Source organism: Aythya marila (genome assembly GCF_965140915.1).
Source record: "Aythya marila genome assembly, chromosome: 7".
NCBI classification, from domain to species: domain Eukaryota; kingdom Metazoa; phylum Chordata; class Aves; order Anseriformes; family Anatidae; genus Aythya; species Aythya marila.
In genome coordinates, this window is record NC_139048.1 from 21,527,612 (window position 1) to 21,540,526 (window position 12,915).

Sequence of the window (12,915 nt, forward strand, 5' to 3'; positions counted from 1 at the left end):
GGGCGTTGAACTCCATTTGCACGGCAGACAATGGGATCTGGCAGCAGTTCAAAGGCATTTCAAGCAAAGTGACTGAACGAGCTCGCTGCCGGCTCAGGCAGAGCGCGACGCAGGGCGCCCACTCTCCTCCCCTCCGCTCCCCGGACTGCACGGGCAGGTGCTGCACCGCTGGCAGCCAGCTCCCCTTTTGTTCCGGTGGCAGGAGGATCAAGGGAGAAAGCAAAAAGGTGCTGTCGTGGAGAAGAGCAGCACCTAAAACCACACCAATAAGGTAGAGGGACGCAGGGCGGGGGGAAGAGGCGGGTGGGCAGAGGGAGGGTGAGCGGGGGAGAGGGGAGGAAGGCAGCCCACACAGCCAGCAGTGCCTGGCACCCTGACAGCTTGCTGCCGGAGTTTGTCTTCTGAAGCTGTCACGGGTTTATGGATGCCTTCAGACTGACAAGCTGACAAGCTGAGGGAACCTATGCTCCGCAAATGTATTCGGCAGCAGTAAATTGCTTCTCTTGCCCTAATGTGGCTCACAGTTTCACTCGGTGAACTGATCTCATTATCAGAGGGGGGGAAAAAAAGGCGAACCAAACCAAATGCACACCAGCTAAGTATACTCAGCCACTATTATTGGAATCTGAGACTGGAATAAATCTGCAGATGGACACAGAAAAATCACCTCCTTGTACACCACTAATAAAAAATTAACATGCTAAAAGAACAAGTACATAAATCTGAGAGTATGCTCTGTCATTAACCAAGTGTGTTTGGTTGTAATGGTGGGAGGGATAAACTCTCATTAAACCCCCAAAAGAATGTCACGAGAGCGGTTCTGTATTTCAGAACATGACAGGACATCCTGCCTGCCTCTCTGCTCTTCTAGAGTGGTGCTCTAGAAGAGCAGAGAGGCAGGCAGGATGCACTGGAAGAAACAAGATGAGCGTGGCAGGGTACCCTGCTCTTTGAAGACACAGTGCCCTAGGTACACTCAAAGTTGTATCCTTTCCCAGGCAGGGTTTGGGAGAAAAGGATTTTCAGACAGGATGACACACTAGCACACATCTCTAGAGGAGTTATTTTAATGGGAGCTGACAGCCCCCAGCAAACACTTCTGTAATAAGACACTGCAAACTTCGTGCAACGGCGTGTTACAGGGTATTCGAGAGCTTTGGAAGAGGCCTGAATCTGATCGATCCAGTCGCTGCCTCTATTATACAGCAAACAAAGCACCTCCTTCCAATTTTCTCCTGACACGACCAAGCTAAAAAGAAAAATCAGAAACAAGGGTCAATGATTAGGCCCTTGCAGTTACCTCCTGTGACTTCACCTGCTTCTGCGGGATGGCTAGTTTCTCACAGTTAAAAAGACCAGGTAGCTGCAGTAAGAACTGTCTGAAAGGTATTTATTTTTTAGTGTCGCATTGCTCTGGTGGAACAAGAACAAGTCCCGGAAGCAAGGGCTAAAATGGTTTAAATTGTTTATTATAAATTAGATGATTTTCCTTTCAAATTAACAATAAAACTAACTCAGAATGCACATAGGTATTTGTTATGTCCCGTAATAACACAATGATTTGCTCAATGCTGTTTCATCCTAGAAGATACATTACAAAAACATAGCAAATTATTTATTCATTTAATATGAAAACTGAAAGAAGCATTGAAGTCTTTCAGAAGGAAAAGTACCCAGACATACTGATATTTACTGCTAAGCAGTGAATAAATGATGAGGTGCTGAGGGATACAGATTACACACAAGAAACTGACGCAGCTGCCCTAATTAATCAACAAAAGCTAAATGGATGTTGAGTACCTTTTAAAAACGGGGGTTCCACATCTAACAGAGGAGACAACTCTCTATCTTGCCTCTTTAAAACAAACAAACTTCTCACAGAATTGTCATGCTACAATGCAGCCCTGCAAGTCTGCAGGCCTCTTTAACTTTGTTAATTGCAGATGGATGATGCTGACAAAAATTTTCATTTATACATAACCTAAAATCCTTTAAATTTTTAGCTTCTGGCTGCCATCTCTGCCAGTAAACATATTGTTTCCATTCAAGCCACAGCGAGCAAAAGGCAGATGTTGGAAACCTCTCAATACTCCACTAATCACAAAGACGACAGAAAATCCTGACTCCACACAATGCAGGCCTGATTTTTAAAATAACCCTGACTTTCATGACCAGTTTTCGCCAAACACTTAATACATTTTCCTCCAGCCTCCAGTGTTTTACAGGGATTCTGGTTTATTGGACATTTGCGGGTAGTCTTTTCCAATTTACTCACTTAGAAAATGTTAGAAGAATTACTGTTGTTCCACGTACATGAAGACAGGCAATTTTTGCTCACTGCCTGAAGTCAAAACGTCAGTGTCTTTCACAGAGGCTAGATCTCCTCCACCCTCCCTACCCAAACCTCCCTCAGTTTCCCACTCGACCCCGCCTTCCAGGACCATCCCATGCTGTCCCTCAGGTCAATGGCAAGCAGACAAGAAAATCAACAGCTTTCCGTTGAGCATCCCTTACAGGCAAGTCCAGCAACTATGTCCTCATACTAGCAGGCAGCGACAGTGAGATTTCAGAGATATTTTCCTAACAGTCAGTCCTAACTACCCAGGCAGGACACAAGCTCTAGCACTGCTCAACATCGCTTTGTGGCGATCCTCTTCAAAGAGCCCTGGCAATACAGCAGAAGACGCTCTGTGCTGATACCAGTGACCAGACAGCCTGTAGTGCTGCACGCTGTAAGTACAGCCTCCCCTTCCCAGACACGCTCCCCTTCATGAAGGCTGGGACAACCGCTTAGGTCTCTCTACACCATTCCCTGAGCAGGCTGTGGTATACATTAAGGCCTTTCTGACACCATTACTTGATCTCTGCATTCACTACTCAATTTATTTTAATAACTAGTGAGAGCTGAAGCACAGCTGCAGAGTTATGTAACATCAGAGCAGTGGTTTTCCACCAGGATCAGCAGACTGTTTCTGAGGGGTCCAAGGAACGGTTACCAAAAAAATAAAACCAATCATCAGTAGCTTTAATTCTCTGTAGAGGGGTCGATACCTTCTTTAGACAATTTTTGTAGAACTGTGAATTAGAACAGACTTTAAATGAATGTTCATCAGGGTGATACCCAGGAAAATGAAGGTAAATTCAAAATGTCTAGTCATGGTTCAGATAAAAGCCTGCCTTCTGTCACTGTCTGAAACTGTGTGTCCACTGCAGCATTTCTGAAACGATCCAAATCTTTCCTCTATTTTTAGGATCCATAATCTGGAAAACCTACCTGAATAACAGAACCAACTGTCAGTAGAAGGCCTTTTAGAGTCTCTATCCCTAAACTAAGAATGGTGATAGTTACAAAATATTAGCAGTATTTGCATAATTTCTGCTGACCAGGGTCATATTGTGTAACGACATCATTTCCAGGATGTTGGTTAGACCAAACCTCTCACTGTGCTTTGTATTAGTAGTAGCTTAAAAGGGTATATGGTATCAAGGTAAACATGTTTGAAGTGGCCTTAGTTCGTAAATAACCCAATCTTGAAAAGTTAAATAAAAAGGAGTAAAGTCCAACTGTTCAAGCAGACCTCCTAACAGACCTATCTTGTAGTCCTGGCTTCATACCCCAAAACAGACTTCATAATTCTCCCAGATGTATCACTTATCGGGCTTTACTATAAGGTGTTACTTGAACCTTTAAAATGACTTGAAACAGGGAGGCAAAACAGATTTTTTGTGCCCTGCCGTGTCAGACATGCTTTTCTGTTGTGTAGTTTTCAAAATACCTCAGGTTTAGGATGCAATTTACATTGTTTGCACTTGAGAAACAGACAGAGCCTAACTGGTTCTGGAACCAAGACATAGCAAGATACGTGTTCAGTTAGTTTGCATTCTTTGAAAAATCTTCTTGACCAAGCCTGGATTCTTACTTGTAAGCCAGCATGGCTTGATAGCACTGTTAATGCTATCCTTGGACAGTCCTTGACCTCCAGACATAAACACGTAACAAATCTAGCAGGGTTTACAGTCATGTGCCAAACAAGAATTTCCCACCCAGTTCTTCAGTATCAAACATGCAGCAGTCTCCTCTGTGCACAGATTCTGTCCCCCCACTTCTTTGCACACCATTGCACTCCTTCATCTTGCTTCACTACAGGTAGAAACAACACACTGAATGTACTGCAGCCAGTCCCCCAAATCTTGCTGGAGACAGCAAAGACCAAATATGTTTGCATTTTTCCTCTGGAAAAATACTAACAAAGACAAAATGCTTTCTTCACTGCCATTCTGTTCACAGATAAAGCTGAAGGTCAGTTTAATAACTTCGTCCCTGCCAATGTGATAAATCAATTTGATTTGAAAACTGGACTGAAGGAGGTTACCTCTTCGCAGACTTTCCCTGAGGTTTACAAGTGAAAGTCCATCAAAAGACAGAAGTCTGCACCCATTTCAGCCCCTGTGGAATGTGAACCAAGGGTTTATGTTTCTGGCAGCACCACAGGATCATCTCTTCTACCATTCCTCTGGTATAAATCATTAGTGAGGTACTTTAATACCACACTAATACCTGAAAAAATTAAACATCTTTTGAGTTCCTTCCATCCTCCCTCACTCAAATATTGATAAAGAATCCTAATTACATTAGCTCTTCTCAAAAGATACTTAAATACAAAGCAAATTTTCCATGGATCACCAAGGGAGGAGGAAAAACTTTTCACCCTTTGTAGCAGCTGCAAAAACGACAGGAGAAGATTTAAGGATGCATTTATCCCAGACAGAATCTGTTTGTTAACAGAGAAACAGCTTCCTGTCCTGAATTTATCCTTTAACTGAGGTTAACAAGAGATCCACTTCATAGCACAAGGAAAAAACTACAATGAAGCCCAACAATAACTTAATGGCATAACAAGATATATATAAAAATAATGTCAGTATTGGGAAGGGCATGGGGGGCAACAGAGTAGATGGACCTTGCAGACTTGTGTAGGTCAAATATGTGCAAATAAAATGTCTTTAGTAGAATTAAAAAGATTTAGGTAGACTTATAGCTGTTTTCAATGTTTATATTGTCACTGGTGAAATCTACCCTACTTCTATTTCAAAGACAACTAAGTCATACCATTTTTTTTCAGCCTGCCACTGAAATAGAAAACTAGTTCTTGAGAAGGTCTTGGTGTAGTTGACTATGGGATTAAGGGAAACAAACAAACAAACAAAAACCTGTAAAAGGTTTATATCCCTAAAAATGTACCTCTGTCTCTTAGATAAGGTGACCAGTGAGCCATCACCCATACTGTTTGGAATGAAGTGCCCATTTCAGGGATGACAAGAATTTCAGGGGCCAGGATAAGCATGTGATGGAAGACCCTTTTCTTCCTCTTCAGAGAAACAAAGGGGATCTGCTATAGGCACCAGTTATATCATTATAATCTGTGAGAGATGACAGCATGCAGAGCAAGCAACTTTTCCTTGTCTTTAACCTGTTCCACAGGAGCCTGTGGGTGTCATAAGCACTCAGTGGCAGGGACCATCCTCATGCAGGATCTGCACTCACCCCTCTACTTATGGCCCAGCTGTCCCAGTTAAAGCTTGGGTCTGGGCCTTTGCCCTTTGCCTGAGCTGTGTTGTAGGTGTATCTGCCTGCAGCCCTGCCTCTGGCCGCATCTCCTGGGTGGACCTCAGCCTTATGCTGGAGGCAGCTCATCTCCTAGAAAGACCCCTTGTTTAGATGCTGTAGCTTGTACCCAGTCCCGCCTTTGGCCCTGTCACCTGTGTGGACTTCGGGCCCACGCTGTAGCCTTGTCTCCAGCCCTGTCTTTTATGCCCCAGATGGAGGCTGGGCCTGGTTATTCTCTCACCTTGCCTGTCGATGGACCAGCACCCAGCTCTGCTGGCTGTGCTGAGACCTGTGGGACAGCATCAGTTAGGGCACGGCCTGCACTGGGGTCACCCTTGCCTCCTGCCTCTTGCTGTGCCCTGACAAGGGGCTGGTATAACCACGGTTGCAAAAACAGATTTAAAAATCAATGGAAACAATATTCATCTCTTCTGACTAGTGATCGGACAGGTCTTTTCTGGGAAGCCCTCCAAGCTGTCCGTAATCACAACCTAAGTTGATTTCCAAGCCTTTAAGCATGGCTCTAGGACAGACCTTGGCAGTTTGGCGAATGCCAAATGGATCAACAGCTTTAATGCCAGATACAGAAAATATAATCTGAGAGACTAATATAGTTTTGTAATATATAAAGACATGAATCATAACTTGGGTTTCATTTTATGGAAGAAGGTGAAAGAAAGAAAGAACATGGGTTTGCATTTACACGTGAAAACTTAAGGGCAATGTGCTATTTTTCCTCCTCCAAATAGAAGCAGAAAGAAAAAGCTCTTGATGTATTGAACACAGCATTTCCTAAGCATCAGATTACATTCACTTAAAATGCATGGCAAGAAGGGTGGAAAGGGCCGGAGTGAAGCCGTTCAATTGACAAATAGGTAATACATTTAGAAGACAGCAAGTGACCCCATCAGAGCACCCGACTCATGCCCTTACACTTCGTAATTAATTTTTTTGTCTCTGTTCAGCTGTGCTCACATTCTTTTCATCTCCCAACAAATCTCCAAAAACCACTTGTGGATAAAACAAGTTAATATGGAAGAAAGGATAATGAAGTTACAGGTGTTGCTATGCAGGTAGCCAGCCTTATACATTCCTCATACTTGCTTAGAAGTGCCTACAGTTTGAGACAGTTCTATTTTAGTTTTTATTCATTTTAATATTCAACAGGCTCATCTTAAGCAACAGCCAATCTTTATAATTTTATATAAATTGTAATTGGCAAAACCCACCACTGTAACCTGCCAGTTCTCTTAAAACTTCAGTCCAAAAAAACAATTAAAATGTTCAAGACCTGATCCTGTCCAAGCACTAGAATTCATCTCTGTTGCTTAGAGGTGCCATGATGTCATGATGACACACCAGAAGTAAATCAGCATATTTCTGGAGATGTTTCAAGGACTTCACTGATGGGATTAGATCAACTCTGAAAGTTTCAGAGGAACTGGTTACTATAACCTACCCCAGACAAAGAGATGAACTTGTGACTGCAAAGAAATACCTGGCAGGAAAGTCCTTAACAGAACCAACTGACATGACAAAATAGACACAGTTAGGAATGGTAAAAAGATAACATATAATGGAAGAGAAAAGGAGTAATTTTTCCCTCTGCTTCAGCTATGACTGTACAGAGTTGAGAGAAAGGTTTTCAGGAACATAAAGGCTTATATAAAGGTTTTTTGAAAATTATGCAAGTAAGCTGCTAGCATTTTGTGGTACTATCTCTTTTTTCTGACATTTAAGTGTGTAGCATTATTGGCACATGCATCTCATTGTAGGTGACATTAAAACATTATTAACCAAAAGGAAGTATTGCTAAGACAAGGGCTGAACTAATCACGGGTTAGCACAAAGAAAGCCCAAAGTCCACTGCTAAAATAGCAGTAACTTACAGTTTCCAGTGCTTCCACTTTCAAATACAGTCACATGGCTTCTGCCTGGCCTACCTGGCTATATATTCTACTGCGTGATCCCTTCTCCATCTGCTAACATTTCTACATTTGTCTATTCCCCCTTGCCTACCTTTTCTTTCACAATGAACCCAAAGGCGCAGTGGCAATTTATTGTGGCCGTATCTGAAACGAAACATTATTCTCCCTTTGCTCTCATAGCCATGTCACATATGCACTGACATTAATAGAACGTATAAAGCATGAATTCCATTAATGGTATCTTCACTGCCTCATTTATTATATTTAATTTATCAATTTCTCATGTGAATATTACACCAAGCATCTACAGAATAACACAACTATTCAAGCTGTACAGAATGCCGATTTGCTCACTACACTCATTCTACACTATCACAAATTTTTATATAATTTATTCTGTTTCTACTTTGGAGTTTGCAACAGTCGTCCTGGCTTCTGTTACCACCCTACTCATCACAACAACGCATTGCAATTACGAAAATCTTTATCATGTGTTTCAAGTTATTTTTTCCTTTACTAGTCTCTGCAGATTGTACTTTCCAAATTAACAACAAAAAGTTTACAGAAGACAGGTTTACACATTTACTATTTGAATCATACCAGAAGAATGAACTATGAAAATGAAGAAACACCAGCTATATGGGACCTACTACTTTTTTTCCAATCCTCTGAAATCCTTATATCTGATCAATGCTCGAGGCCCTATTCTACGTATCACCAGAAAAATCAGGGTGAGGAAGAAAAAGCATAGTGCTGCAGTATGAACTGGGCTGGGAAGGGGGGGTTGCCTAAGGAAAGTGGGAGCTACAAGAAGACCTGTCCTGTAAGGTATCTTTCATTTGGGCAACAGTATCACTCATCTATGGCTCCCCAGGATAATTAGGGTTGGAGTTTAGCTTTTGGTTGAGAGGAAGTTCGGCTCTGTAGTGTGAGAAGGGCTCAAAGAATCTGAAGTTGTCCTTTTAGTACATTTTTCTCACCACCTGAGTTTCTGTACACTAGAACTCAGCATTAAGTATGAGCTCCTGTAATTTCATTTTTATAAACCCAGCCTACTTCCATAACAAACGCACTATTCCATTCTCCATTTTTTTCGCCATCTAATTTTCTGCACAGCTGAAGCCATAATGACCTGCCTGCATAAAGCAATCTGAGATATCCTTGTAAGCAAGATCACTCTTCAGGCATTCTGGAGGAAAAGTATTTCAATCAGACTTCTCCAGCACACACACAAAAGCAAATTTCTGTGTTGTTTGAGGCAAGGAATGAAGGAACCTTTCAATGGACGAAAAGACATGGCCACGCCATCCCTCTTCTGCAGCAATGACTGTAGGAATTACAACCATTAAGACAGGATTGGCATTTTCAACGTACCACAGTGTCTGAAAGCCATAAATACCACAGGATCCAGATGCAAGTTCTGCATCAGGCACCTGGACAGGACCAGTGCTTTTTTGCTAGAGTATAATATTCAAGCTTATGAGCTAAACATAATTCACAAGAATTACTTTCCCTCACTATTCATACAAACAGAACTGAGGAAAAAAAGTAGGGCTCCTTTCCTCCAGCACAGAATTTAGACCACACCAATATTTCTATTTTTAATTACATTTATGATATTTCCTGTGGGTATAAGTCATGAATGCAGTTCCAGTATGCTGGGAGCAACATAAATATAATCATTCCCAAAGGGATCTTACAGCTGTTATGCACAGGTCAGAGATTCTGTGAAATGCAATATGTGAAACTTTAAAAGCTTTCTAGCCCACATCCTTCCCATTCCTCTTCAAATTTAGAATTAATGGAATACTGAAAAATGTTGCCCCAAATTTTGCCCACAAAGTATGCAAATATTCACTTAATTCAAATAAAATAATATTTAGCATTAAACAAACACCCATTCCTATCTCACTCAGGAGCTACATCAGAAATTCCTTTCTAATCCAAACCAACTCTGCTGTCACTCCATGCTGAGAGCTGTGTGACTGAAGACAAAAAAAATGTGGAATTGTTTCCTCTGCAAATCATTCTAAGGTTGGGAAGGAGGAGTGCAACATCACATTTCTGCATTTAAGTCTATCCTCCTCCTTCTACCTGATTCCTTAACTCTTATTTTGACACATGACCACTCAAAAGGACAGAAATAAGCTCTTCCCCTTGCCAAATCTAGAGATAGCATACCATAGAAACAGAAAAGATTCTTCACTTACCTCTGATCGCAGTTTGGGAAAGGAAAAACACTCATCAGCTGCTTCTCTCAGCAATTATGTTCTGTTTTAAAATAAATAAAAAAGAAACAAGACTTTAAGCACAGCCTCTGTCTCTCTTCCCTGAAGTTAGCCTCCATCAGTGTTTGTAAACATTTACTTAGCAGGAGCACCTTCGCTCTCCAGAACCAAGGTAATGATTACGTTACACTAACCATGGCATGAGGACAGAACAAGGCCATTACAACAGCCTTGCTGGCACTGACTAGACAGTGATGTCGGGTTGTACTTCAGCAGGCTCAGTTGTGCAAGACTGAGAAAGAGAGTTGTGAGATGAGAAATGACAAGCACAGGAGAGAAAAAAAAAAAAGAAACAAAACAAAACAAAAAAAAACAGGAACCTGGACTCAGAGGTAAACCACAAAGAAAAATGAAAGTTCACAGAACAAGCAAATGCGGTTGAGCTGAGAGAACTGGACAAGCCAGAGTCGTTCTAATGTGATTTCTCACATCTGTTCATTAGGATTGCTGCCTTTGAAACAGTGAACAAAGCAAACTATAAGATGCTATTTCTTTAGTGTTAGCCACAGCTGAATCAGTTCAGTAAAACTTTAGTGGTGTGACAAAGTTTGCGTAGTGTACTGGCAAAGCCTTTAAAAGAGTCAGGCCCATAAGGTATACTGTGAATCAAAAACAAACCTCCTGAGTACTGAGTTACACCCTTCCTCCACCCCTCTACCTGGCTGGTGATCACACAGATGAAAGTTACTTTGTGAAACTAAGTGAAGCTCAGGTAACTTCTGTGCAGGTACACACACAGGCAACATACGCCAGATTACCAGTGGAAAGCCCTCAGTGGAGCTGATGAAATCCACGAAGACAGCTCAGATTAGAACAAGGCTGGGGCTAGAAGGGAGATTTTATCGTGCCTGTTGTACAGAGAGCCTCTAAAGGAAGATCTTCTACCTCAGCAGTGTATCAGATACACAAGTACTCTGTTGTAGCTTTCCAGCTCACACAGACCTTGATTCAGCAGACACTCCGACCTTTGAGTTTCCAATAATCTTTAATACTTCTACAGCCAACTAGTAAACAAGAACTACACCTGTGCTGCCTGTAAATAAAACCAAGCATTCCTGAATCCCTGCTTTCCTCACATTTAAACTGCAAATTTAAAAGAGCAGCAAAATTTTCTCTTTTCATTTTTCCAGGTTTGATAAGGATTAGTTAAGAAGAACACACCTACTCTTCCCCTGCCGTCCTCAGTACACAACCTTCCTCTTTTCCTGTGATCCAAGAACCACCAAATATCCTTAGTTGAACAGGATCCTCAAGGATCATGGAGTCCAGCTCCTGGCCCCGCACAGCACCACCCCAAAATCAAACCATGTACCTGAGAGCGTTGTCCGACCAGTGCTTGAACTCTGTCAGGCTCGGTGCTGTGGCCAACCGCCAGTGGGTTCTTCAGTGAAGCACCTTTTCTTAACAGAAAAGGTTGGTTCTTCAGTGCAGAACCTTTCCCTAACCTCCAGCCTGACCCTCCCCTGTCCCAGCTCCATGCCGTTCCCTCGGGTCCTGTCGCTGTCCCCAGAGAGCAGAGCTCAGCGCCTGCCCCTCCGCTCCCCTCCCCTCGTGAGGGAGCTGCAGGCCGCCATGAGATCTCCCCTCAGCCTGCTCTGCTCTGGGCTAACAAACCCAGGACCCTCAGCCGCTCCTCGTGCCTCTCACTCTCTAGACCCTTCACTATTTTGTAGCCCTCATTTTGGCATGCACTAACAGTTTTATGCCCTCCTTACATTGTGGCATGCAAACCTACGGTTGGTGACTGCCCGGCCGCCCTTTTGTTTGGAAAGTTCTAGAATTCTTACGTAACTGCACTAAGGAGTTCTGGAAGGCGGGAAGAGGAAGCCTGCATCCCTGGCCTCCACAAATCCTAACACATTAGGACAAACATTATCTTGTCCTTATCCTCGTACGATAGGACAGGAGGGCAGAATTTAACATCAGTTGAATTAGGTAACAAGGAATTTAAACTAAATGCAGTAAGTAGCAGTCCATATTTTGTCACTGGCTATTATCAAGCAGACAGACTTTTCCGTCAGTAAAATATGACTGGAATTGGCCAAATCTGATTGCACTGCAAGATTTATTGTAAAGACCCATAAGCTAACAGACTGGTATAAAGCAACGCTGATGGATGACACTGCTACAATTTCCATGGAAAGCCAAGTTAGGTGGGAAAAACCTTGCGTAACAACTTTCCCTTTTCCTCCTTCATACATAGTCATCTGCCCGTGTCATCCATGAGAAGCAGGTATATTTGTATGTTTGGAAAGCACCAGCACAAAGTGCACGTTACCACCATCATCAACAGCTGCTAAACTCCCAAACGCTTCACAGAGAACAACACATTTCATCTCCAGGCATCAAAGTATTCACTAACGGCATGAACCTCTGCCTAGCACACAATTAAGTGACTTTGCAAAGATGTCATTAACTCTAGGAGCTTCACATCTTTTCCCATGTTTGTATTTAGTTTCCAATTTACCAGCCATAACAGTAGAGTGGGAAAGCTCCTGAAGCACGCAGGAACCCAGCCAGGCAAGTTCCTTAAGGAGCTCCTCTGAGACAGGGGGTGCACCGTATGGAGACTCAGTAAGCAATGACTTTTATTTTCCTGACAGTTTTATTTCTCAAACACCACCCTCATTGAAAATTTCACTTGATTTTTTTACCCTGGAAAAAAAGCCAAACCTAAACATAACAGATGCTCTCTGGAACACCCAGGACACATGCAAGAGCATGTGTGTGGTCCACTTCACCACTACAGGACAAAACAGCTTTCTGGAAAATGAGAAGGGTGCTTAGTTTTTCTCAGCAGAAAAACCTTAATGTTTACACTAATTTGATATACATGTAACAGGGTCCACTCAGTTAAAAGAAAAGTATTCACACAGGAGCTCAACCAAGTGTAACTACTTTCCCATGAAGATCTTATCCTCCGTGTGGGCAAACAGTCCAAGGAACACCATACAGACAGCAGTTCTGTTCTGTGTGTCTCTGTAATTACAGCAGAGAAACAGTGCTAATGACAGACCCTAGTTTAAAAACAGTAATAATAATAAAAGCCCAAAAGAGAAGCATAGTGAAAATATATAATGAGGAAGCATAT

General features: G+C 42.3%; 1 protein-coding gene across 4 annotated transcripts in view; it reads right to left on the reverse strand.

The window, feature by feature from the left end:
- NDST2 (N-deacetylase and N-sulfotransferase 2) overlaps nt 1-12,915 on the reverse strand; it is a 130,974-nt gene that overhangs the window by 37,710 nt on the left and 80,349 nt on the right. For all 4 annotated transcript variants that reach the window (XM_082764946.1, XM_082764944.1, XM_082764945.1 and 1 more), the window contains one exon: nt 9,747-9,807. The gene's annotated coding sequence lies outside the window, so the exon portion shown is untranslated. The remainder of the gene's footprint in view (nt 1-9,746; nt 9,808-12,915) is intronic.